The 24,370-nt window shown below is 52.8% G+C and overlaps 1 long non-coding RNA gene across 1 annotated transcript; it reads right to left on the bottom strand.

The window, feature by feature from the left end:
• Positions 1–13,968: 13,968 nt before the first annotated feature.
• LOC146036672 (uncharacterized) lies at positions 13,969–23,987 on the bottom strand. The gene is made up of 7 exons (XR_014460920.1): positions 23,796–23,987; positions 22,379–22,481; positions 19,725–19,830; positions 18,580–18,685; positions 17,169–17,274; positions 15,394–15,499; positions 13,969–14,234 (listed from the first exon to the last, which is right to left on the bottom strand). It is a non-coding gene; the product is annotated as an uncharacterized LOC146036672 (long non-coding RNA).
• Positions 23,988–24,370: the final 383 nt, after the last annotated feature.

Genomic DNA, 24,370 nt, shown 5'->3' with positions numbered 1-24,370 from the left:
ATAATGAAGTTTCTGTCTATGTAAGACCAACTAAAATGTACAGCGGTCTATTTGTATTTTCGATACAAGCGATGCATATTGGACACATTGATGTATTTGAAGTTTTTTATATATATTTTTATATATGCTTTGTAAAGCTGGGGCTAAATTGCTCACTCAGGGTGCAATTTTTTAAAAATTAAATGGTACTTTTTTATTTTTTCCATGTGGCTGGTTTACATAAGGTTTTTTATAATCTACTTTTAAACTTTTTTCCTAAAATAATTGCGTTTTTTTTCCCAAAAATATGTTTTTCTGGTTTGAGTCGACACTATGTGTCGACCTCAAAATAAGATTTCAAATTACAGTATGTCCAAATCATTCCCCGCAGTATAATCTAAAATAGTGCCAAACATACACATATTTAATTATTCCGTTATATATATATTTTATATATTTTTTATAGTGATACTTTAGATAGACGTCTTATGTGTCTATACATATCGGCACTCTGCGCTTGTGGGCAGCTCGCCCCACAAGTGCTTTGTTTACATCAGGTGCTATTCACACACGCCCCTATACGCCCAGAAATGCTTGTAGCTATGTTTATACTCCTAGTATTATCGCGTCACCTGACGCTTGCCGCGTCATCTGACGATACGTGCACTCGGCTGTGTGTGACGCTTATCGCGTCATATGACGGACCGGGCACGACACAATTGTAGTCCGGCGTCATCTGACGCTATGCATAGACGCTTACCGCGTCATATGACGGACCGGGCGCGACATAACTGTAGTCCGGCGTCATCTGACGCTATGCATAGGCGCCCAGATTTACTCGACGCCACGCTGAGGCGCTTCGCGTCAATTGACGCTCTACACCGCCCGACCTATCATGTTCGCCTGTTGCGGACTTGCCTACCGCGTCATATGACGCTCTGGGCCTGCCGTCCTATTGAGACAAGACTCCCTCTCGTAGTTAGGGGAGCGGCCTCACTCCGACCATTTTATCACGCCCACTTAATTTGCTAGTAGCCAATTACAGCTAATAGGGCTTAATCTGCCTATTAGGTTTGGGCCTATATAAACCCATAGAGCGTTTGTAGTAGCCACGCCCTCTGACGAAGTCTATACGACGAAACGTGTCAGGGCGTGGCCTACGACGCTCCTATTGTACCTCACAGCTGATGTCTGGACCCTGGTGACCCCTACACGCCTCCCTGCAAGCCAGCATAGCGGTGATTTCGGTGGTTCCATGTTCCAGCACCAAAGCGTGAGCAGTCTAGCCCTTGGCTACTTTTAAAACCTTGTGGTACCCAGCCCACAGTGTTTTTATATATGGTACGAGTTCATTTTGACCTGTACCAGGATTTTTATTGTCCAATAAAACTGTTTACTTACAATACTGCACCATGAAGCGCCTTCTCTCTGCCTCTTTCTAGATATATATATATATATATATATATATATATATATATATATATATATTATTAGTATGATGATTATTATGATTAATAATAATAATAATAATAATAATCATTTATGTATTATTTTCATTTTTCTTGCTAATTGCACCTGTTGGAAATATGAAGCTTAACAAGTGACGGCAGCTGAAACAATCATGTTATTTTACATAAAAAGTATCTTAAATAGAAAGTATCTTAAATATGAATCTGAGTGCACTTGTCAGTAAAACTATTAACAGAGATGTTTCAACGGAATTTAGGGGATTAACAAAACTAGCAATTAGAGAGACTAAATTAAAACTGTTCTTTGTTTAACTGGTTCTAGCACAGGATAATACATTATGGGCAAGATTTAATACTTATTATTAACTTACAAGGCATGGTTTTGCCTTAAAAAAAACGTCTGAGTTTGGCGGCCATCTCATAATGGCGCTGAACTCGCCATATATATATATATATATATATATATATATATATATATAATTTGAACAAATACTAAAGGATATATATATAAATATTTTATAGTTATAATCACCTCACCAAAGGTTCTTTATAGCACAGTCACGGCTTCTCTCTCTCTCTCTCTCTATATATATATATATACTGTCACGTCACGGACACTGTCACGGACACAAGTACATTACTAGACCGGGATGACACTGTATGAGCATATTCCCTCTATGGTGACAATTGTTCTCACATCTCAGCAGACTACAGTATCACATTCATTCACCACAATTACAGCACAATAGTATGTGCGCTTTATACCACAGTATAGACATATGTATAACATGAAATACATACATGCACAATACTAGTATACTTTTATACTCATGTCTGTGTTAAAGTAGATTGTATTTCTAGCCTTCATTGTGCATGGAGTACTGTAAGCATTGCCTGTAAGAAGCTTATCTACAGGTGACATTCTGTGGAATACCCCTGAATGGTGGCAGCAGGTGGGGGGTTAATCCTTCAAATTGATGTCATCAACTCTAGAGCTGCATCTCCACACAGCTGGGCGTCTACCCCATGGGGGAGGTTAAGAATGACATGACAGCTTGTACACATAGCTCACATCATCGGTTCCTTACACTGTAGTCTGTCCGGCATATTTGTAGTGTATGGTTTGAGCCTTAAATATTGTCCTAGGGTTTATTAGGGGTAGACAGAAAAGACATCTGTGTCCATGGAGCGTGGTGAAGAGATCATGACTGAACACGCTTCATGCTTTCAGATCACAGAAGCTTTGCATAGTGCCCGGTCATTATTACCAAGCCACATGTGGTAGTACATCTGAAAAATGTAAGACATAAACAGAATAAATAGCTACATATGAAATATGTAACAAAAGACTTTATTAGGTTCAGGGAGGGAGATTTGTCAAATCTTAAAGAGAAATAAAGTGGAAAAGGTGCTCATAGCAAGTAATCAGATTCAGTCATTTTTCAAGCACAGCCTGTAAAATAACAGTTACTGTAGAAGCTGATTGGTTGCCATGGGAAACGTCACTTTATCTCTGTCCAAGATTTGATACATCTTGAGGATAACTGTGTGATTCACTTACATAATACACAGGTTCAAGAGCAAAATGGAACTTTATTTAGAGGGAATGACCAAGTTATAAAAACATACAAGCACCAAGCCCATAGGCTAATGTACATTTCAACACTATTTGCAAGAGAAAAAATCAGTTGCTTAGCAACACCGAATCAAATCCACCTGTTGCTTCAGAGATGCCATGCTCTCGGGTTTGATGTTTGATGACCAACCCAGAACTTCATGTGTTTATCCTTGCAGCGACACAGTAACACTTATGTAACACTTATGTCTTGATTTAACTGCATGTGTTACATGGAGACGCTCACGTTAATTATATTGCATGACATCACAAACTTTTATACAAGATGGAGTTCTAGATAAACTCTTTTCCAGTAAAAATCCCATATAAGAGTCCCAAGTACTATTTGTAATTTGAAAGATACTCATACTCATACTCATACCAGAAGTTTGGAAAAAGTAAACTGTGCTATTTGAGAAATGGCAGATATGGCGTGCACGGTCAATTAAATGAACTCATTTACAAAGGACAGTTTACTGTAAACCTGTTAGTCCGGGAAAAGTTTCATAAGCAGAGACTTTTGTACATGAAAAGATTTTGTTTTCCTCTTTCTGACCAGCCCAAGGACCTATAACTTGTCAAAGATGTAAAGACTCAGAGGGGTATATGTATCACTTTATTTCCAGGTCTTGGCATAAAAAAACAACAATGGTGTTTGTGTCGCCCACTGGCGAAAATATGCAAATGACTTACACGAGATTTTTAAAGTCCAATCAAATGTTTCTTGAATGGAAACAAAGTGAGCTATAAAGCCAAGGTTTCTAGGAAAACTCCAAAAGAGAGACATAGTGCAAAAGGATTCGGCATGAAAAGCCGGTGGTCGGGATCCCGGCGTTCAAAATCCCGACGCCGGAATCCCGAACGCCGGAATCCCGACAAGGGGGGGACGTGGATCGTGGATCAAGGGGGGGACGTGGAGCCTTGCAGGCTCGCTGCGCTCGCCACGCAGCGGGCCCGGTGCCTCGCTACGCTCGGCACACTAATTTATTCTCCCTCTGAGGGTGTCGTGGACACCCACGGGGGGAGAAAGTGTCGGGAATTCGGCGTTCGGGATTCCGGCGTTGGGATTTTGAACGCCGGGATCCCGACCGCCAGGATTTAAACTGCATCCCAGTGCAAAACTGTAGGGCAGATGGCATAACTTTAATTTCTTCTTATGCACTTACAAGGCACGGCAAGCCTAATGATCATGTGCAGCCACCTGGCTGTGAATGCACCAGTGATGGCCAAAGAGGAGAACTGTTCTTCAAGAAAACATGCAGTGTAGTAACCCATCGCATACTATGGGCTAATTCCCCTAATGGCCCTATATAAACCTGGTGGAGCTGCTAATGTGATCAGAAACAAGGGAACATACAGTAGCAGAATGTATCTGCATTGGGTCGACACCACTAGGTCGACAGGCAGCAAGGCCGACATGGGGCTAGGTCGAAATGGGTCAAGGTTGACATGGGTCTCATCAACAGGACATTAGGTCGACAGAAGCATTAAGTCGACATGGGCATGGTTGACAGTCAAAATATCGACCCATGTCGACCTTTTAGCTGTCAACCTTGCACATGTTGACCTAATGCTTGTGTCGACCTAAAGACCTGTCAACCTAGACCTATGTTGACCTAGACACATGTCGACCTTGACCCATGTCAACCTAAACCCATGTTGCCTTGTTGCCAGTCGACCTAGTGGAGTCGACCCAATGCTTGTTGACCTAGTTGCTGTAGACCTAATGACCGTATCCCGTAGGTATGTATGCAGATGAACAGTACAGTGTTGAAGTGTCTCGCAGCACTGATGGCAGTTATCAGCAATACAATCAATGGTTTGGAGTTTTTACATTCTCCCTGTGATTGTATATATAGGATTACAATAATAATATCAGAAAAAAATGCAAAAAAAAAATTTGATTGAACTGTTACAGTAACAAAGATATGGAAATATCCTGGGAAAACTTAGCTACAGAGTCTAGATAAAGCGTTAGGTGTAATTCATGCATGTAATCATGTAGATGATCAGTGAACATAATCAATTAATCACATTGTGGAGGCAATTTAAGTCCATGCATGTTTTCTGAACTAATCAGCTTGTGCTGGACGAAGTCCCAGCATCTCGGAACTTGTACACAGAGTCCGCATTGTGGCAGAGGAGCCAGAAATGGCACTTTCTCCCTCACCGATTCTATCGTTCTTTCAAATAATGTATTTAAAAACTTGTGCACGCATAAACTTCCCTTTAGTGAAAGAATCTCTTTGTACCAGCACACTCCGCCATCCACGGACAACAAGGACTCACTTATTAAAAAACATTTTTAACACGTTCCATTTGTCATTCAATTTTAGAAAAAAATGCCTTGATACTGAGATCATTTTTTAATCTGTCAGCTGGGTCTCCAGAATATATAACTGCCGTCTATAGAAATTCAAACATATACCTTTACAGCTTTGCATAAACAGTGTGTGGATGAAGCAAAGCTTGAGGAATATAGAGACCTTTTACATACCAATGAGATAACCAGCTACATTGTGCGGACATGCCATCCTCATAGATTAGGTACTTATCAACATGATTATTCAAAATGCAAATGAGAAGTCATCCCTAGCAACCAATCACATTTTTGTATTCTGTCTCACTTTTTTGAGATTTAGAAAAGCAAATTGCTGTTTGGTTGTTATTTGCTCTTTATGAGTAAAACAAATCTCCATTGTATGTTTATGGAGTTAATTTACTAAAGCTTCTAAAAATTAAAAGAGGTCATGTTTCCCATAGCAACCAATCAGATGATGTCTACCATTTTCTAGAATGCAATAGATAACGGGTAGACAGAATCTGATTGGTTTCTATGGACAACATTACTTATTTTATAGTTTAGAAGCTTTCATAAATTTACTACTATGTGTTAGCTAAATCGTTCAAGAGAATGTTTACTTTTAGGCATTTATTATGGCCGATATTATCCGTACATACTGAACGATATCGGATGCCGATATTGTTCAGTGATGTCACCGGGGCCCGCTTAACATGCAGGTCATTTGGCTATATTGCCACGTTGACCTGCATACTTGGGAAGACATCAGTCATCATTAACGATGCACAGGAGCGAGCATCGTTAATGATATTGAGTGTACATACTAGGCGATATTGTGAACAATGTCGCTCAGAAGCCACTTTTGGTCACAATATCGCCTAGCTCCCATTCACTATTACAGGACTTTCATCGCGCTGCTCCCACCCTATGGATTGCCCTTAAGACTTTCTAATCCAATAAGACTCTCTACTGACCTCCAAACTTTCAAGCGTTCCCTGAAAACTCACCTCTTTAGGAAAGCCTATCATATTTAATATTTTATATATACCACACGCATAACCCTCTGAGGCACTTACAGTATGTATTGTATATAGCTTCCCTTCTGGACTTGCAACTTGGTGGCACTGCTATGCTATTACTGGTGCCTGTCCTTGTGTTTCCCTCCTATGTCCCTATAGATTGTAAGCTTGCAGCAGGGCCCTCCAACCTCTATGTTTGTCTGTTGTTACCCAGTTTGCTTCACTGTCTACAATTGTAAAGCGCAACGCAATCTGCTGCGCTATATAAGAAACTGTAAATAAATAATAAATAAATACATACATACATAAATAATTAATAGTGTGTATGGGGCTTTATAAATGATAATTGTGCAGCTTTTGCCACAAAAGGTGGTAATGGAAAAAAGGGTAAATTTATAAAAAAAAATTGATATCCATTAATCACATGTTGCAAATATTGTATTCTCTAAATGACATGAATGTGTTTTCTGTCCCACAGTACAGGATATTACACCTTCTCATTGCTATCCACCCTCACTAGAATATTCTTTGTGTTACTCGTATAGAAAGTGCTTTAAAGTTGCTGGTAATTTCCAACTAAGTTTCTTTCAGTACATGAATTTAATAAAAATCTATAGTACTGTATAATGTTTTTGTCAAAGTATAATTTTTTTATCAAACAATACGTCTCCAGAGACAACGTATTATTTTTTTCAACCAATTTATTACGGGTGGATTAGAAAGTATTCTGACCTTAATTAGCAGTCATGTAAAAATTATGAGACGAATCTATGAATGTGATAGAGCTGAAATGTTTGAATTCACCATTTAGAAGGTAGATTTTTTTTTTAAGCATTTCCATATTTCTCAAGTAGCACTTAATTTAATCTTAGCCCCCTTTCTTTCAGTAAACCATTGTTGGGTCTCTTAAGCAGCACAGCTTCCTCCTCTAAGTCATCTGCCGTGAAATTGGTTTAATGAAGCAGAAAGGTATGAAGCATTAGCAACCCTGGAATTCAGGCAGTAGCGCTTCATTTTTCAGGCTCATTCGCATTTTCACCCTAATTTATAAAATCAGCACACAATGATTTTATCATGGTCATTACATCAGTATATATTACTGGCTATTCTATATCAGACCGGTTAGTCAAGCTGTTGAAATGATATCTATTACCAGGGAAGAAAAATAGCAAAGGTTCAGTGAAAAATGAGCACAGAAGAAAATGACTCCTCCGTTATTAAAAGGAATTTATGATTAAAACACAAACAAGATAGAGGATGTGTCATAGGTGCATTACCACATCAAGCAAGACACAATATATATATATATATATATATATAGTTGTGTAGTTGTGTTTGTATATATATATATATATATATATATATATATATATATATATATATATATATATATATATATATATATATATATATATATATATATATATATATATATATATATATACAGGTTGAGTATCCCCTATCCGAAATGCTCGGGACCATGAGCATTCCGGATAGAGGAATTTTTCGGTTTTTGGAATATTTTTTTTCAGGCATACTTACCTGTCCCCTGATCGTGTCTGGTGGTCCCTCGGCATCCACGCAGTCCCCGGGCGTCCACAGAAGGCCTCCGGCATCTTCTCTGGGTCTCCAGCGGTCCCAGGAATGCATTGCGCGTGTGTGTGCGCGCACCGGTGACGTCACCGGCGCGCGCGCACACTCGCGCAATGCATTCCTGGGACTGCTGGAGACCCTGGAGAAGATGCCGGAGGCCTGCTGTGGACGCCCGGGGACTTGGTAAGTATGAAAAGAGGGTTAGGGGGGTTAAAAAAAAAAAAAATTCGAATGATTCCAAAAACCACGGTTTTTGGAATCATTCGGATAAGGTATGTACGGATACAGGATACTCAACCTGTATATATATATATATATATATATATTCCATAGACAAAAAACCTTACGGTTTCACATGTCCCATTAAGGCTTCTTACACATGATCTGGCATTTCTGAAACCTGTTGTAACTCTTCCACTCAAACGCCAAAAAGCAATGAAATTACGATCATTAAGGCTGACGCCTTAATGGACGTGTTCCTTGCGCAATACAGATATGGTACGCCATCACAGCCTGTGGGTAAGTGCAGATTCAGCACTCTCACAGAGTGAGATTGCTGTCACTCACACAATGGTGGAGCTGCTAATTCACAGATTTGTGTGCTCATTGGAATACACACATGCAGTCTATGCAACTGAAGGTCTGAGCAGTTATGTGGCGCACTCATCCTAATAAGTACCTGCAATCATCTAAAACTGTCTAGCCCACTGAGTTACTATAGTGTTCATTCTAGCACCCGCCATCTTTGAAAACCCATGCAGTTCCGCTTCCCTGCCTGGGGTGTATCCGTCTGCTGTAGTGCTTCCAGCACAGTGTGATCTGTATATCAGCACTGCAAACCAGACCTGTGCTAGAAACACTACAGCAAACAGCAACACCCCAGACAGGGTAGAGGAACCGAGTGCTAGAATAAACACTATTACTAGAACTATCCCACTGAGGGTCCAACATCTTTCACACTCACTACATATATCCATTTAATTTAGTATTCACATACAGTTACAAGAAACATCTTTCATAATTGCAAAAACTAGAATACTCCCAACTACTATGCATCTACACTTTCTTCTCCTATACGCCTTCAGGCTGCTCTGTCTTCCCCGATACCTACTGCTGTGTGTATTCCCTCATCTGCACCAATGTGTCTTTCCCCATCTGCCCTTCCCTGTCTTTCCACACAGATTCCACTGTTTCCTTCTATCTGTGCCACTGGCTTCCCCTCTATTAGTGATACTCTGTCTCCCCCTCCATCCAGGCTGCTCTGCCTGCCTCATCCATGTCAGTGTCCTTCCATATGTACTGCTGTCTCCCCTCTCCATCTGTACTGCACTGTTTTCCCTTTATCCCCTTTGCTCCAAACCCCCTCCCCCATCAGTGCTCTTTCCTCCAACTGCTCCTCTGTTTCCCACCCAATCGCATCACTCTGTATTACCTTCCCCAATCTGTGCCACTCTTTTCCACCCATCTGCTTTGTTAGTCCCCCATCAGTGCTGCTTAGCCTTCCTACCATCTACGCATTTCTATTCCTCCCCATCCGCACCACACTGCCTCCTACCCAATCAACAGCACTTTTACCCTATCCTCTGGGCTATGTTTACTGCTCAGACCTTCAGTTGCATAGACTGCATGTGTGTATTCCAATGAGCACACAAATCTGTGAATTAGCAGCTCCACCATTGTGTGAGTGACAGCAATCTCACTCTGTGAGAGTGCTGAATCTGCACTTACCCACAGGCTGTGATGGCGTACCATATCTGTATTGCGCAAGGAACACGTCCATTAAGGCGTCAGATCGTAATTTCATTGCTTTTTGGCGTTTGAGTGGAAGAGTTACAACAGGTTTCAGAAATGCCAGATCATGTGTAAGAAGCCTTAATGGGACATGTGAAACCGTAAGGTTTTTTGTCTATGGAATTTCATAGCTTTTTTTCAATTTATTTTTTTAAATTCAGAAATCTAAAATTTCCCTGTAAGAACATTGGATTTATTTAAATGTTTAACAATAACACACCCCTGGCAACGAGCATTACCCCTGGATACAAGTATTACAAACCCCTGGCAATGAGTATGACACCTGTCCAAGAGCATGAAACCCCTGGCAATGAACATGACACTGGGGGCGAAATGTAATAGGGTGCGTTTTTTTAGACATGTGCGATTTTTGGTCAAAAACGGCCGAAATCGCACATTTTCCGAAAATCGCACATTTAATAGGTTAAAAATCGCGGTAAAAAGCGCACTTTTTACCGCGAAATCGCACATTTTAAAGATGCGATTTTCAGTCACACTGAAAATCGCATCCAGATGTTTTCCCATAGGAAACTATAGAACTCGCATATGTAATAGGATGCGAGTTCTAAAGTCGCATATGGGACCTTACCAAAAAACGCAAAAAAAATAGACCAGCTTCTTGCTGGCGATTTTTACAGAACCATGCACAAATCTGTGTGATCTGTGCATGGTTCTGTCCAAAAAAAGGCTAAAAGTTAAAGTAAAAAAAAAAAACGGCGTGGGGTCCCCCCTCCAGAGCATAACCAGCCCCGGGCTGAAAGAGCCGGTCCTGGTTTCATAAAATCACAGGAACAAACAAGTTGGGGTTCCGTGCATTTTATAAAACCAGCACCAGGCTCAAGGGCCGGTCCTGGTTCCCAAAATACGGGGGACAAAATGACTAGGGGTCCCCCGTATTTCAAGAACCAGCACCGGGGCCAACCAGCCAGCAGGGTAATGCCACAGCCGGGGGGAGACTTTTTATACAAGTCCCCCCGGCCAAAGCATTTAGCCCTCTGACCGGTCAGCATGGGCAGGGGTCCTGGGGGAGTGGGGACCCCCCCAAAGAAGGGGTCCCCCCCCTCCAGAACTTACCAGCCCATGCTGAAGCCCGGGGCTGTCCTCGATGCCCCTGGGCGGTGGGCATCGAGCTGATATTTGGTGTAAAAAAATAGATAAACTATTGTTTTTTACTGTGGCACTACAAGTGCCAGCAAGCCTCCCCAGCAAGCTGGGACTTGGAGAACCACAAGTCCCAGCCTGCTGGGCATTAAAGGGCCCGCTGGCACTTGTAGTTCCACAGTTAAAAAAATAGTGCACAAAACACACTGACACACATTTTAAATAAAACTTTAATACACACATTACACACATACTAATACTTACCTATCTTCTTCCCGTAGGTAGCCCTGGTCCTGATGTCCTCCGGTCCTGTGTCGGCGTTCCTCTTCATGTCGACGTCCTTCTTGAAGTCGACGTCCCTGTCGGCGATGGCGTCCGGTGTCCGGGTCCGACGAAATCCATGGAGGAAGCTGTGGAAGGAAACCATACTCACCTGTCCCAGCGCGACGTAGTCCAGGTAAGGGTCTTGGAAAAAAAACAAACCGACACCCGAATCCAAGCGGACACGACGGAGACGCACGGTGTTTACATCGTGCGGCTCCGCCTCCCGAATGCCGCTATTGGCCGCCTTGCGGCCTAGCGGCCAATCAGGAGCCGCTAGGCCGCAAGGCGGCCAATAGCGGCATTCGGGAGGCGGAGCCGCACGATGTAAACAAACACACGTGCGTCTCCGTCGTGTCCGCTTGGATTCGGGTGTCGGTTTGTTTGTTTTCCAAGACCCTTACCTGGACTACGTCGCGCTGGGACAGGTGAGTATGGTTTCCTTCCACAGCTTCCTCCATGGATTTCGTCGGACCCGGACACCGGACGCCATCGCCGACAGGGACGTCGACTTCAAGAAGGACGTCGACATGAAGAGGAACGCCGACACAGGACCGGAGGACATCAGGACCAGGGCTACCTACGGGAAGAAGATAGGTAAGTATTAGTATGTGTGTAATGTGTGTATTAAAGTTTTATTTAAAATGTGTGTCAGTGTGTTTTGTGCACTATTTTTTTAACTGTGGAACTACAAGTGCCAGCGGGCCCTTTAATGCCCAGCAGGCTGGGACTTGTGGTTCTCCAAGTCCCAGCTTGCTGGGGAGGCTTGCTGGCACTTGTAGTGCCACAGTAAAAAACAATAGTTTATCTATTTTTTTACACCAAATATCAGCTCGATGCCCACCGCCCAGGGGCATCGAGGACAGCCCCGGGCTTCAGCATGGGCTGGTAAGTTCTGGAGGGGGGGGACCCCTTCTTTGGGGGGGTCCCCACTCCCCCAGGACCCCTGCCCATGCTGACCGGTCAGAGGGCTAAATGCTTTGGCTGGGGGGACTTGTATAAAAAGTCTCCCCCCGGCTGTGGCATTACCCTGCTGGCTGGTTGGGCCCGGTGCTGGTTCTTGAAATACGGGGGACCCCTAGTCATTTTGTCCCCCGTATTTTGGGAACCAGGACCGGCCCTTGAGCCTGGTGCTGGTTTTATAAAATGCACGGAACCCCAACTTGTTTGTTCCTGTGATTTTATGAAACCAGGACCGGCTCTTTCAGCCCGGGGCTGGTTATGCTCTGGAGGGGGGACCCTACGCCGTTTTTTTTTTAATTTTATTTTTTTACCCAAAATCGCATATATGAAAATGCGCACATTTTCATGACTGAAAATGCGCACATTTTCATGACTGGAAATCGCGGCAAATCGCATTTTTTGCCGCTAATTCGCATCTCATTACATATGCGAATTCGCGGCAAAAAACGCGATTTTTAAAGGTGCGATTTGGTGCGATTTTTTTTTAGTCTAAAAAAACGCACCCTATTACATTTCGCCCCCAGTGTGTAAAAGCTTTACTGTAGGGCAGAGTGTATCACGGGCATTGCAGTGTGGGGCATATGGTGCAGGGGACATTACTGTATGCGGCTTAATATGGTGAAAATGTTTTTGGTACTTGTTTAGTTTCATGGCGGGAGATATTGCATGAGATATTGCATGAGATATTGCATCCTATTTGATGCGATTTCTGACCTGTTCATTACTCCACTATCCACTAAGCATGGAGTTGATTTTATATAGTGTGGCGAGCACAGCAAGCGCCAAAGCCCGAAGCGTGGCGAGTGTAGCGAGCCCTGCTAGGGGACGCTGATTACTTTACATGTATTCCGCGTCCCCTTGCAGCAATCGCTGTGTTCGCAATACACGTAAAGTAATCCGCGTCCCCTCGCAGGCTGCAGTGTGTACAATTTTTTTTTTTAAGATATATAAATAAAAAAAATGGCGTGGGGTCCCCCCACAGCCGTAACCAGCACGAGACTCAAAGAGTCAGGGCTGGTTCTAAAAAAAATCGGAACAATTTGCACAGAGCTCCGCTGTATTTTTTAAAACCAGCCCCAGGCTCCAGGGCCAGGTCAGGTTCCCAAAATACGGGGGACAAAATGAATAGGGGTCCCCTGTATTTTAAGAACAAGCCCCAGGCCCAACCAGCCAGTAGGGTAATGCCACAGCCAGGGGGAGACTTTTTATACAAGTCCCCCCGGCCAAAGCATTCATCCCTCTGACCGGTCAGCCTGGCCAGGGGTCCTGGGGAAGTGGGGACCCCCCCAATAAAGGGGTCCCCCCCTCCAGGACATACCTGGCCAGGCTGAAGCCTGGTGCTGTCCCCGGTACCCCTGGGCTGTGGGTACCGGGCTGATAAAGTGTAAAGAAATAGACTAAACCATTGGGTTTTGCTGTGGAACTATGAGTCCCTGCAAGCCTGGACTGCATACTGGGACTTGGAGAACCACAAGTCCGAGCATGCGGCCCATTAATGGGCTTGCTGGAACTCTTAGTTCCACAACAAAACCAATAGTTAAATAAAAGCACACTGACACATAAGAAAAATACAATTTTAATACACATGGAGCCCATTCATACTGATACTTACCTATCTTGAGCCCGTAGGTAGCCCTCGGTCCTGGTCCGGTGTCCTGGGGTCCTGGTCCGGCATCCTGGCTGATATTTTTGTAAAAGATAGACAAAACCATTGGGTTCTGCTGTGGAACTATGAGTCCCAGAAAGAATGCACTACATACTGGGACTTGGAGAACCACAAGTCCCAGCATGCGGCCCATTAATGGGCTTGCTGGAACTCTTAGCTCTTAGTTCCACAACAAAACCAATAGTTAAATAAAAGCACACTGACACATAAGAAAAATAAAACTTTAATACACATGGAGCCCATACATACTGATACTTACCTATCTTGAGCATGTAGGTAGCCCTCGGTCCTGGTCCGGTATCCTGGGGTCCTGGTCTGAAGCAATCCATAGGGGACCTGTGGAAGGAAATTATACTCACGGGTCTAAACCGGTGTACATTTGGTCCTCTTCTTTCCTGCAGTAGTCATGGGGAACCTGGCAAAAGAAAAACAAAAATGGGTACTTGTGCATTTTGGCGGCGCCCGATTTCAGCATCGTGCGATGAACGCATCGCATGCCATGTACCCGATGGCATGCAATGCGATTGTGACCCCCTATGCGATGAAAAATCGTATAAGCACCCTAATGGGTGCTTACAATGTTAAATGCACCCCCACGCCACCCCCCCCACTATAAACGTGAACACACGGGGGCACTGGGGGGAGACAGAGCACACACGGGGGTACTGGGGGGACAGCACGCACACGGGGGCGTACACAAGGGGACACTGGGTACACACGGGGACAGTGGGGTGGGGGACATGGTACACACAGGGACAGTGGGGTGGGGGACATGGTACACACAGGGACAGTGGGGTGGGGGACAGGGTACACACAGGGACAGTGGGGTGGGGGAAAGGGTACACACAGGGACAGTGGAGTGGGGAACAGGGTACACACAGGGACAGTGGGGTGGGGGACAGTACACACAGGGACAGTGGGGTGGGGGACAGGGTACACACAGGCACTGGGGGGGACAGAGCACACACGTGGGCACTGTGGGGGGAACAGAGCACACATGGGGTACTGGGGGGGGGAAGCACGCACATGGGGGCACTGGGGGGTGCAGCGCACGCACAGGGCACTGGGGGGGGCAGCGTACACACGGGGGCACTGGGTACACACAGGGACAATGGGGTGGGGGACAGGGTACACGCAGGGACAGTGGGGTGGGGGACAGGGTACACACAGGGACAGTGGAGTGGGGAACAGGGTACACACAGGGACAGTGGGGTGGGGGACGGTACACATAGGGACAGTGGGGTGGGGGACAGGGTACACACAGGCACTGGGGGGGACAGAGCACACACGTGGGCACTGTGGGGGGAACAGAGCACACATGGGGTACTGGGGGGGGGGAAAGCACGCACATGGGGGCACTGGGGGGTGCAGCGCATGCACCGGGCACTGGGGGGGCAGCGTACACATGGGTCACTGGGGGGGCAGCCTACACACTGGGGCACTGGGTACACACAGGGACAATGGGGTGGGGGACAGGGTACACGCAGGGACAGTGGGGTGGGGGACAGGGTACACACATGGACAGTGGGGTGGGGGACAGGGTACATGCAGGGACAGTGGAGGGATGGATTTACCTGGGTGCAGCTGCTCCTCTGATGGCCCCTGTGGCTTCTTTCTGCCTTCCCGGTGGCAGAGGAAACTGAAGGAAGTGCCTGAATCTGGTCCGCAGGCTGTCAGCGTCTGGGCAGGAAATATAATAATATATTAAAGGGCACAGCGTACACACGAAGGGGGGGGGGCACAGCGTACACATGGAGGGGGGGGGCACAGCGTACACACGGAGGGGGGGGCACAGCGTACACACAGAGGGGGGGCACAGTGTACACACGGGGGGGCACAGCGTACACACGGGGGGGCACAGCGTACACACGGAGGGGGGAAGCACAGCGTACACACGGGGGGCACTGGGGGGGGAACAGCGTACACATGTGGGCACTGGGGGGGACAGTGTACACACGGGGCACTGGGGGGGAGCAGCGTACACACACGGGGGCACTGGGCTAGGCAACGTACACATGGGGGCACTGCGTGGGTAGAGCAATCACGTGGGGGCACATCGCACACACGGGGGGCGCTGGGGGGAGAGCGTACACACAGGGGCACGGGGGGAAAGAGCGTACACACGCGGGCACTTTACACACGGAAGCACTGGGGGGGGCAGCGTACACACGGGGGCACTGGGGGGGCAGAGCACACACGGGGCACTGGGGGGGCAGCGTACTGCTGGAGGACAGAGCACACACGGGGGTACTGGGGGGGCAGAACACACATGGGGCACTGGGGGGGCAGAACACATACGGGGGGCACTGGGGGGGACAGAACACATACGGGGCACTGGGGGGACAAAACACACACGGGGGCACTGGGGGGGAACAGAACACACACGGGGGCACTGGGGGGGACAGAGCACACACGGGGGTACTGGGGGACAGCACGCACACGGGGGCACTGGGGGGGATCAGCGCACACACGGGGGCAGCGTACTGCTGGAGGATAGAGCACACACGGGGGTACTGGGGGGGGCAGAACACACACGGTGCACTGGGGGGGCAGAACACATACGGGGGCACTGGGGGGGACAGAACACATACGGGGCACTGGGGGGACAAAACACACACGGGGGCACTGGGGGGGAACAGAACACACACGGGGGCACTGGGGGGGGGACAGAGCACACACGGGGGTACTGGGGGGACAGCACGCACACGGGGGGCACTGGGGGGGATCAGCGCACACACTGGGCACTGGGGGGGCAGCGTACACAAGGGGACACTGGGTACACACGGGGACAGTGGGGTGGGGGACATGGTACACACAGGGACAGTGGGGTGGGGGACATGGTACACACAGGGACAGTGGGGTGGGGGACAGGGTACACACAGGGACAGTGGAGTGGGGAACAGGGTACACACAGGGACAGTGTGGTGGGGGACAGGGTACACACAGGGACAGTGGGGTGGGGGACAGGGTACACACAGGGACAGTGGGGTGGGGGACGGTACACACAGGGACAGTGGGGTGGGGGACAGGGTACACACAGGCACTGGGGGGGGACAGAGCACACACGTGGGCACTGTGGGGGGAACAGAGCACACATGGGGTACTGGGGGGAAAGCACGCACATGGGGGCACTGGGGGGGTGCAGCGCACGCACGGGGCACTGGGGGGGGCAGCGTACACACGGGGCACTGGGGGGGCAGCGTACACACGGGGGCACTGGGTACAGACAGGGACAATGGGGTGGGGGACAGGGTACACACAGGGACAGTGGGGTGGGGGACAGGGTACACACATGGACAGTGGGGTGGGGGACAGGGTACATGCAGGGACAGTGGAGGGATGGATTTACCTGGGTGCAGCTGCTCCTCTGATGGCCCCTGTGGCTTCTTTCTGCCTTCCCGGTGGCAGAGGAAACTGAAGGAAGCGCCTGAATCTGGTCCGCAGGCTGTCAGCGTCTGGGCAGGAAAAATAATAATATATTAAAGGGCACAGCGTACACACGGAGGGGGGCACAGCGTACACACGGTGGGGGGGGGGCACAGCGTACACACGGAGGGGGGGGGCACAGCGTACACACGGAGGGGGGGCGGCACAGCGTACACACGGGGGGCACAGCGTACACACGGAGGGGGGAGGCACAGCGTACACACGGAGGGGGGAGGCACAGCGTACACACGGAGGGGGGAGGCACAGCGTACACACGGAGTGGGGGGCACAGCGTACACACGGAGGGGGGAGGCACAGCGTACACACGGAGGGGGGAGGCACAGCGTACACACGGAGGGGGGAGGCACAGCGCACACACGGAGGGGGGAGGCACAGCGCACACACGGAGGGGGGAGGCACAGCGTACACACGGAGGGGGGAGGCACAGCGTACACACGGAGGGGGGAGGCACAGCGTACACACGGAGGGGGGAGGCACAGCGTACACACGGAGGGGGGAGGCACAGCGTACACACGGAGGGGGGAGGCACAGCGCACACACGGAGGGGGGAGGCACAGCGTACACACGGAGGGGGGAGGCACAGCGTACACACGGAGGGGGGGAGGCACAGCGTACACACGGAGGGGGGAGGCACAGCGTACACACGGAGGGGGGAGGCACAGCGTACACACGGAGGGGGGAGGCACAGCGTACACACGGAGGGGGGGAGGCACAGCGTACACACGGAGGGGGGAGGCACAGCGTACACACGGAGGGGGGGAGGCACAGCGTACACACGGAGGGGGGGAGGCACAGCGTACACACGGAGGGGGGAGGAACAGCGTACACACGGAGGAAGGAGGCACAGCGTACACACGGAGGGGGGAGACACAGCGTACACCCGGAGGGGGGAGACACAGCGTACACTCGGAGGGGGGAGGCACAGTGTACACACGGGGGGGGGGGGGGCACAGCGTACACACGGAGGGGGTGCACAGCGTACACTGGGGGGGACAGAGCACACACGTGGGCACTGTGGGGGGAACAAAGCACACATGGGGTACTGGGGGGAAAGCACGCACATGGGGGCACTGGGGGGGTGCAGCGCACGCACGGGGCACTGGGGGGGCAGCGTACACACGGGGCACGGGGGGGCAGCGTACACACGGGGCACTGGGGGGGCAGCGTACACACGGGGGCACTGGGTACACACAGGGACAATGGGGTGGGGGACAGGGTACACGCAGGGACAGTGGGGTGGGGGACAGGGTACACACATGGACAGTGGGGTGGGGGACAGGGTACATGCAGGGAGAGTGGAGGGATGGATTTACCTGGGTGCAGCTGCTCCTCTGATGGCCCCTGTGGCTTCTTTCTGCCTTCCCGGTGGCAGAGGAAACTGAAGGAAGCGCCTGAATCTGGTCCGCAGGCTGTCAGCGTCTGGGCAGGAAATATAATAATATATTAAAGGGCACAGCGTACACACGGAGGGGGGGGGGGGGGCACAGCGTACACACGGAGGGGGGGCACAGCGTACACACGGGGGGGGGGGGCACAGCGTACACACGGAGGGGGGCACAGCGTACACACGGAGGGGGGCACAGCGTACACACGGAGGGGGGGGCACAGCGTACACACGGAGGGGGGGCACAGCGTACACACGGAGGGGGGAAGCACATGGTACACACGGAGGGGGGAGGCACAGCGTACACACGGAGGGGGGAGGCACAGCGTACACACGGAGGGGGGAGGCACAGCGTACACACGGAGGGGGGGAGGCACAGCGTACACACGGAGGGGGGAGGCACAGCGTACACACGGAGGGGGGGAGGCACAGCGTACACACGGAGGGGGGAGGCACAGCGTACACACGGAGGGGGGAGGCACAGCGTACACACGGAGGGGGGAGGCACAGCGTACACACGGAGGGGGGGAGGCACAGCGTACACACGGAGGGGGGGAGGCACAGCGTACACACGGACGGGGGGAGGCACACCGTACACACGGAGGGGGGAGGCACAGCGTACACACGGAGGGGGGAGGCACAGCGCACACACGGAGGGGGGAGGCACAGCGCACACACGGAGGGGGGGAGGCACAGCGTACACACGGAGGGGGGAGGCACAGAGTACACACGGAGGGGGGGAGGCACAGCGTACACACGGAGGGGGGGAGGCACAGCGTACACACAGAGGGGGAGGCACAGCGTACACACGGAGGGGGGAGGCACAGCGTACACACGGAGGGGGGAGGCACAGCGTACACACGGAGGGGGGAGGCACAGCGTACACACGGGGGGGCAGCGTACACACGGGGCACTGGGGGGGCAGCGTACACACGGGGGCACTGGGTACACACAGGGACAATGGGGTGGGGGACAGGGTACACGCAGGGACAGTGGGGTGGGGGACAGGGTACACACATGGACAGTGGGGTGGGGGACAGGGTACATGCAGGGAGAGTGGAGGGATGGATTTACCTGGGTGCAGCTGCTCCTCTGATGGCCCCTGTGGCTTCTTTCTGCCTTCCCGGTGGCAGAGGAAACTGAAGGAAGCGCCTGAATCTGGTCCGCAGGCTGTCAGCGTCTGGGCAGGAAATATAATAATATATTAAAGGGCACAGCGTACACACGGAGGGGGGGGGGCACAGCGTACACACGGAGGGGGGGCACAGCGTACACACGGGGGGGCACAGCGTACACACGGAGGGGGGCACAGCGTACACACGGAGGGGGGGGGGCACAGCGTACACACGGAGGGGGGGCACAGCGTACACACGGAGGGGGGAGGCACAGCGTACACACGGAGGGGGGAGGCACAGCGTACACACGGAGGGGGGAGGCACAGCGTACACACGGAGGGGGGAGGCACAGCGTACACACGGAGGGGGGAGGCACAGCGCACACACGGAGGGGGGAGGCACAGCGTACACACGGAGGGGGGAGGCACAGCGTACACACGGAGGGGGGGAGGCACAGCGTACACACGGAGGGGGGAGGCACAGCGTACACACGGAGGGGGGGAGGCACAGCGTACACACGGAGGGGGGAGGCACAGCGTACACACGGAGGGGGGAGGCACAGCGTACACACGGAGGGGGGAGGCACAGCGTACACACGGAGGGGGGAGGCACAGCGTACACACGGAGGGGGGGAGGCACAGCGTACACACGGACGGGGGGAGGCACACCGTACACACGGAGGGGGGAGGCACAGCGCACACACGGAGGGGGGAGGCACAGCGCACACACGGAGGGGGGGGAGGCACAGCGTACACACGGAGGGGGGAGGCACAGAGTACACACGGAGGGGGGGAGGCACAGCGTACACACGGAGGGGGGAGGCACAGCGTACACACGGAGGGGGGAGGCACAGCGTACACACGGAGGGGGGAGGCACAGCGTACACACGGAGGGGGGAGGCACAGCGTACACACGGAGGGGGCGAGGCACAGCGTACACACGGACGGGGGGAGGCACACCGTACACACGGAGGGGGGAGGCACAGCGCACACACGGAGGGGGGGAGGCACAGCGCACACACGGAGGGGGGGAGGCACAGCGTACACACGGAGGGGGGGAGGCACAGCGTACACACGGAGGGGGGAGGCACAGCGTACACACGAAGGGGGGAGGCACAGCGTACAAACGGAGGGGGGGAGGCACAGCGTACACACGGAGGGGGGAGGCACAGCGTACACACGGAGGGGGGGAGGCACAGCGTACACACGGACGGGGGGAGGCACAGCGTACACACGCAGGGGGGTAGCACAGCGTACACACGGAGGGGGAGGCACAGCGTACACACGGAGGAAGGAGGCACAGCGTACACACGGAGGGGGGAGGCACAGCGTACACACGGGGGGAGGCACAGCGTACACACGGAGGGGGTGCACAGCGTACACACGGAGGGGGTGCACAGCGTACACGGAGGGGGGCACAGCGTACACACAGGGGCACTGGGGGGGGGGAAACAGTGTAAACATGGTGGCACTGGGGGGGTGCAGCGTACACACGGGGGCACTGCGGGGGTACAGCAAACACGGTGGCACTGGGGGGGTACAGGGCACACGGGGGGCACTGGGTGGGAGAGCGTACACACGTAGGCACTTTACACACGGGGGCACTGGGGGGGACAGCGTACACAATGGGGGCACTGTGGAGGGCAGCGCACTGCGGGGGACAGAGCACACACGGGGGCACTGGGGGAGACAGCGTACACAACGGGGGCACTGGGGAGGGCAGCGCACTGCGGGGGGACAGAGCACACACGGGGGCACTGGGGGAGACAGAACACACACGGGGGGCACTGGGGGGGACAGAACACACACGGGGGCACAGAACACACACGGGGGCACTGGGGGGGACAGAACACACACGGGGCACTGGGGGGGACAGAACACACACAAGGGCACTGGGGGGGTGCAGCGCACACACAGGGCACTGGGGGGGGCAGCGTACACACGGGGGCACTGGGTACACACGGGGACAGTAAGGTGGGGGACAGGGTACACACAGGGACAGTGGGGTGGGGGACAGGGTACACGCAGGGACAGTGGGGTGGGGGATAGGGTACACACAGGCACTGGGGGGGCAGAGCACACACGGGGGCACTGGGGGGGACAGCGTACACACTGGGGGGGACAGCGTACACACTGGGAGGGAACAGCATACACAAATGGTGGCACTGGGGGGGGACACACACGGGGGCACTGGGGGGGACAGCGAACACACGGGGGATCTGGGGGGGCAGCATACACACGGGGGCACTGAGGTGGGACAGCGTACACACAGGGGCACTGGGGTGGGACAGCGTACACACAGGGGCACTGGGGGGGCAGTGTACACACAGGGGCACTGGGGGGGCAGCGTACACATGGGGCACTGCGGGGGGGCAGCGTACACACGGGGGCACTTGGGGGACAGCGTACACACGGGGACACTGGGTACACACTGGGACATTGGGGGGGGCAGGGTACACACAGGGACAGTGGGGTGGGGGACAGAGTACATGCAGGGACAGTGGGGTGAGGGACAGGGTACACGCAGGGACAGTGGGGTGGGGGACAGGGTACACGCAGGGACAGTGGGGTGGGGGACAGGGTACACGCAGGGACAGTGGGGGGACGGATTTACCTGGGTGCAGCTGCTCCTCTGATGGCTTCTTTCTGCCTTCCCAATGGCGGAGGCAACTCAAGGAAGCGCCTCAGTCCCGGTGGTACCATGGGGTGGTCAGCGTCTGGGCAGGAAATATAATAATAATAGTAATATTAAAGGGCACAGCGTACATACAGAGGGGGGCACAGCGTACACATGGATGGGGGCACAGTATATACACGGGGGGCATAGCATACACACGGGGGCACTGGGGGTGGGACCGCATATTCACGGGGGCACTGGGGGGGGGAAACAACGTACACACAGGGGCACTGCAAGGGTACAGCACACACACAAGGGGCACTGGGGGTACAGCGCACACACAGGGGGAACTGGGGGCGAGAGCGTACACACAGGGGCACTGGGGGGTGGACAGCGTACACACGCAGGCACTGTACACACGGAAGCACTGGGTGGGCAGCGTACACACGGGGCACTAGGGGGACAGTGCACACACGGGGGCACTGGGGGGGCAGCACAACACATGGGGGCACTAGGGGGGACAGCGTACACACGGGGGCACTAGGGGGGAACAGCATACACACAGGGGCACTGGGGGGGGCAGAGCACACACGGGTGCACTGCGGGGGGGGCAGCATACACATGGGGGCACTGGGGGAGGAACAGTGTACACACGGGTGCGCTGGGGGGGTGGAGAGCGTACACAAGGGGGGGACAGCACACACGCGGGGGCACTTGGGGGGACAGCGCACACACAGGGGCACTTGGGGGGACAGCGCACACACGGGGGCACTGGGGGGGACAGCGCACACACTGGGCACTGGGGGGAATAGCGCACATACGGGGTCACTGGGGGGGACAGCGCACACACGGGGCACTGGGGGGGACAGCACACACACGGGGCACTGGGGGGGACAGCACACACACGGGGCACTGGGGGGGACAGCACACACACAGGGGCACTGCGGGGGGGCAGCACACACACACAGGGGGCACTGGGGGGCAGCACACACGGGGGCACTGGGGGTGGCAGCACACACGGGGGCACTGGGGGTGGCAGCACACACGGGGGCACTGGGGGTGGCAGCACGCACACGGGGGCACTGGGGGTGGCAGCACGCACACGGGGGCACTGGGGGTGGCAGCACACACATGGGGGCACTGGGGGGGAGTGCACACACTGGGGCATGGGGGGTGGACAGCGTACACATAGGGCACTGGGGGGGACAGCATACACACAGGGGCACTGGGGAGGGGGACAGCATACACACAGGGCAACTGGGGGAGCAGCGTACACACGGGGGCACTGGGGGGGCAGCGTACACACGGGGGCACTAGGCACACATGGGGACAGTGGGGTGGGGGACAGGGTACGCACAAAGACAGTGGGGTGGGGGATAGGGTACATACAGGGACAGTGGGGGGACAGATTTACCTGGGTGCAGCTACTCCTCTGATGGCCCAGGTGGCTTCTTTCTGCCTTCTCGTTGGCGGAGGCAACTCAAGGAAGCGCCTGAATCTTGTCCGCAGGCTGTGGAAGCGCCTCATTCCCGGTGCTGTGGTCAGCATCTGTGCAGGAAATAAAATAATAATATTAAAGGGCTCAGCATATACACAGATGGGGGCACAGCATACACACGTAGGGGGGCACAGCGTACACACGGAGGGGGGGGCACAGCGTACACACGGAGGGGGGAGCACAGCGTACACACGGAGGGGGCACAACGTACACACGGAGGGGGGGGCACAGCGTACACACGGAGGGGGGGGCACAGCGTACACACGGGGGGGGGGGGCACAGCGTACACACGGAGGGGGGGCACAGCGTACACACGGAGGGGGGGGCACAGCGTACACACGGAGGGGGGGCACAGCGTACACACGGAGGGGGGCACAGCGTACACACGGAGGGGGGGGGCACAGCGTACACATGGAGGGGAGGCACAGCGTACACACGGAGGGGGGCACAGCGTACACACGGAGGGGGGCACAGCGTACACACGGAGGGGG

Source organism: Crinia signifera, chromosome 9 (assembly GCF_055691185.1).
Source record: "Crinia signifera chromosome 9, ASM5569118v1, whole genome shotgun sequence".
NCBI classification, from domain to species: Eukaryota; Metazoa; Chordata; class Amphibia; order Anura; family Myobatrachidae; genus Crinia; species Crinia signifera.
The sequence above is the reverse complement of the archived record's forward strand: the minus strand, read 5'-3'. Positions and strand labels throughout refer to the sequence as shown.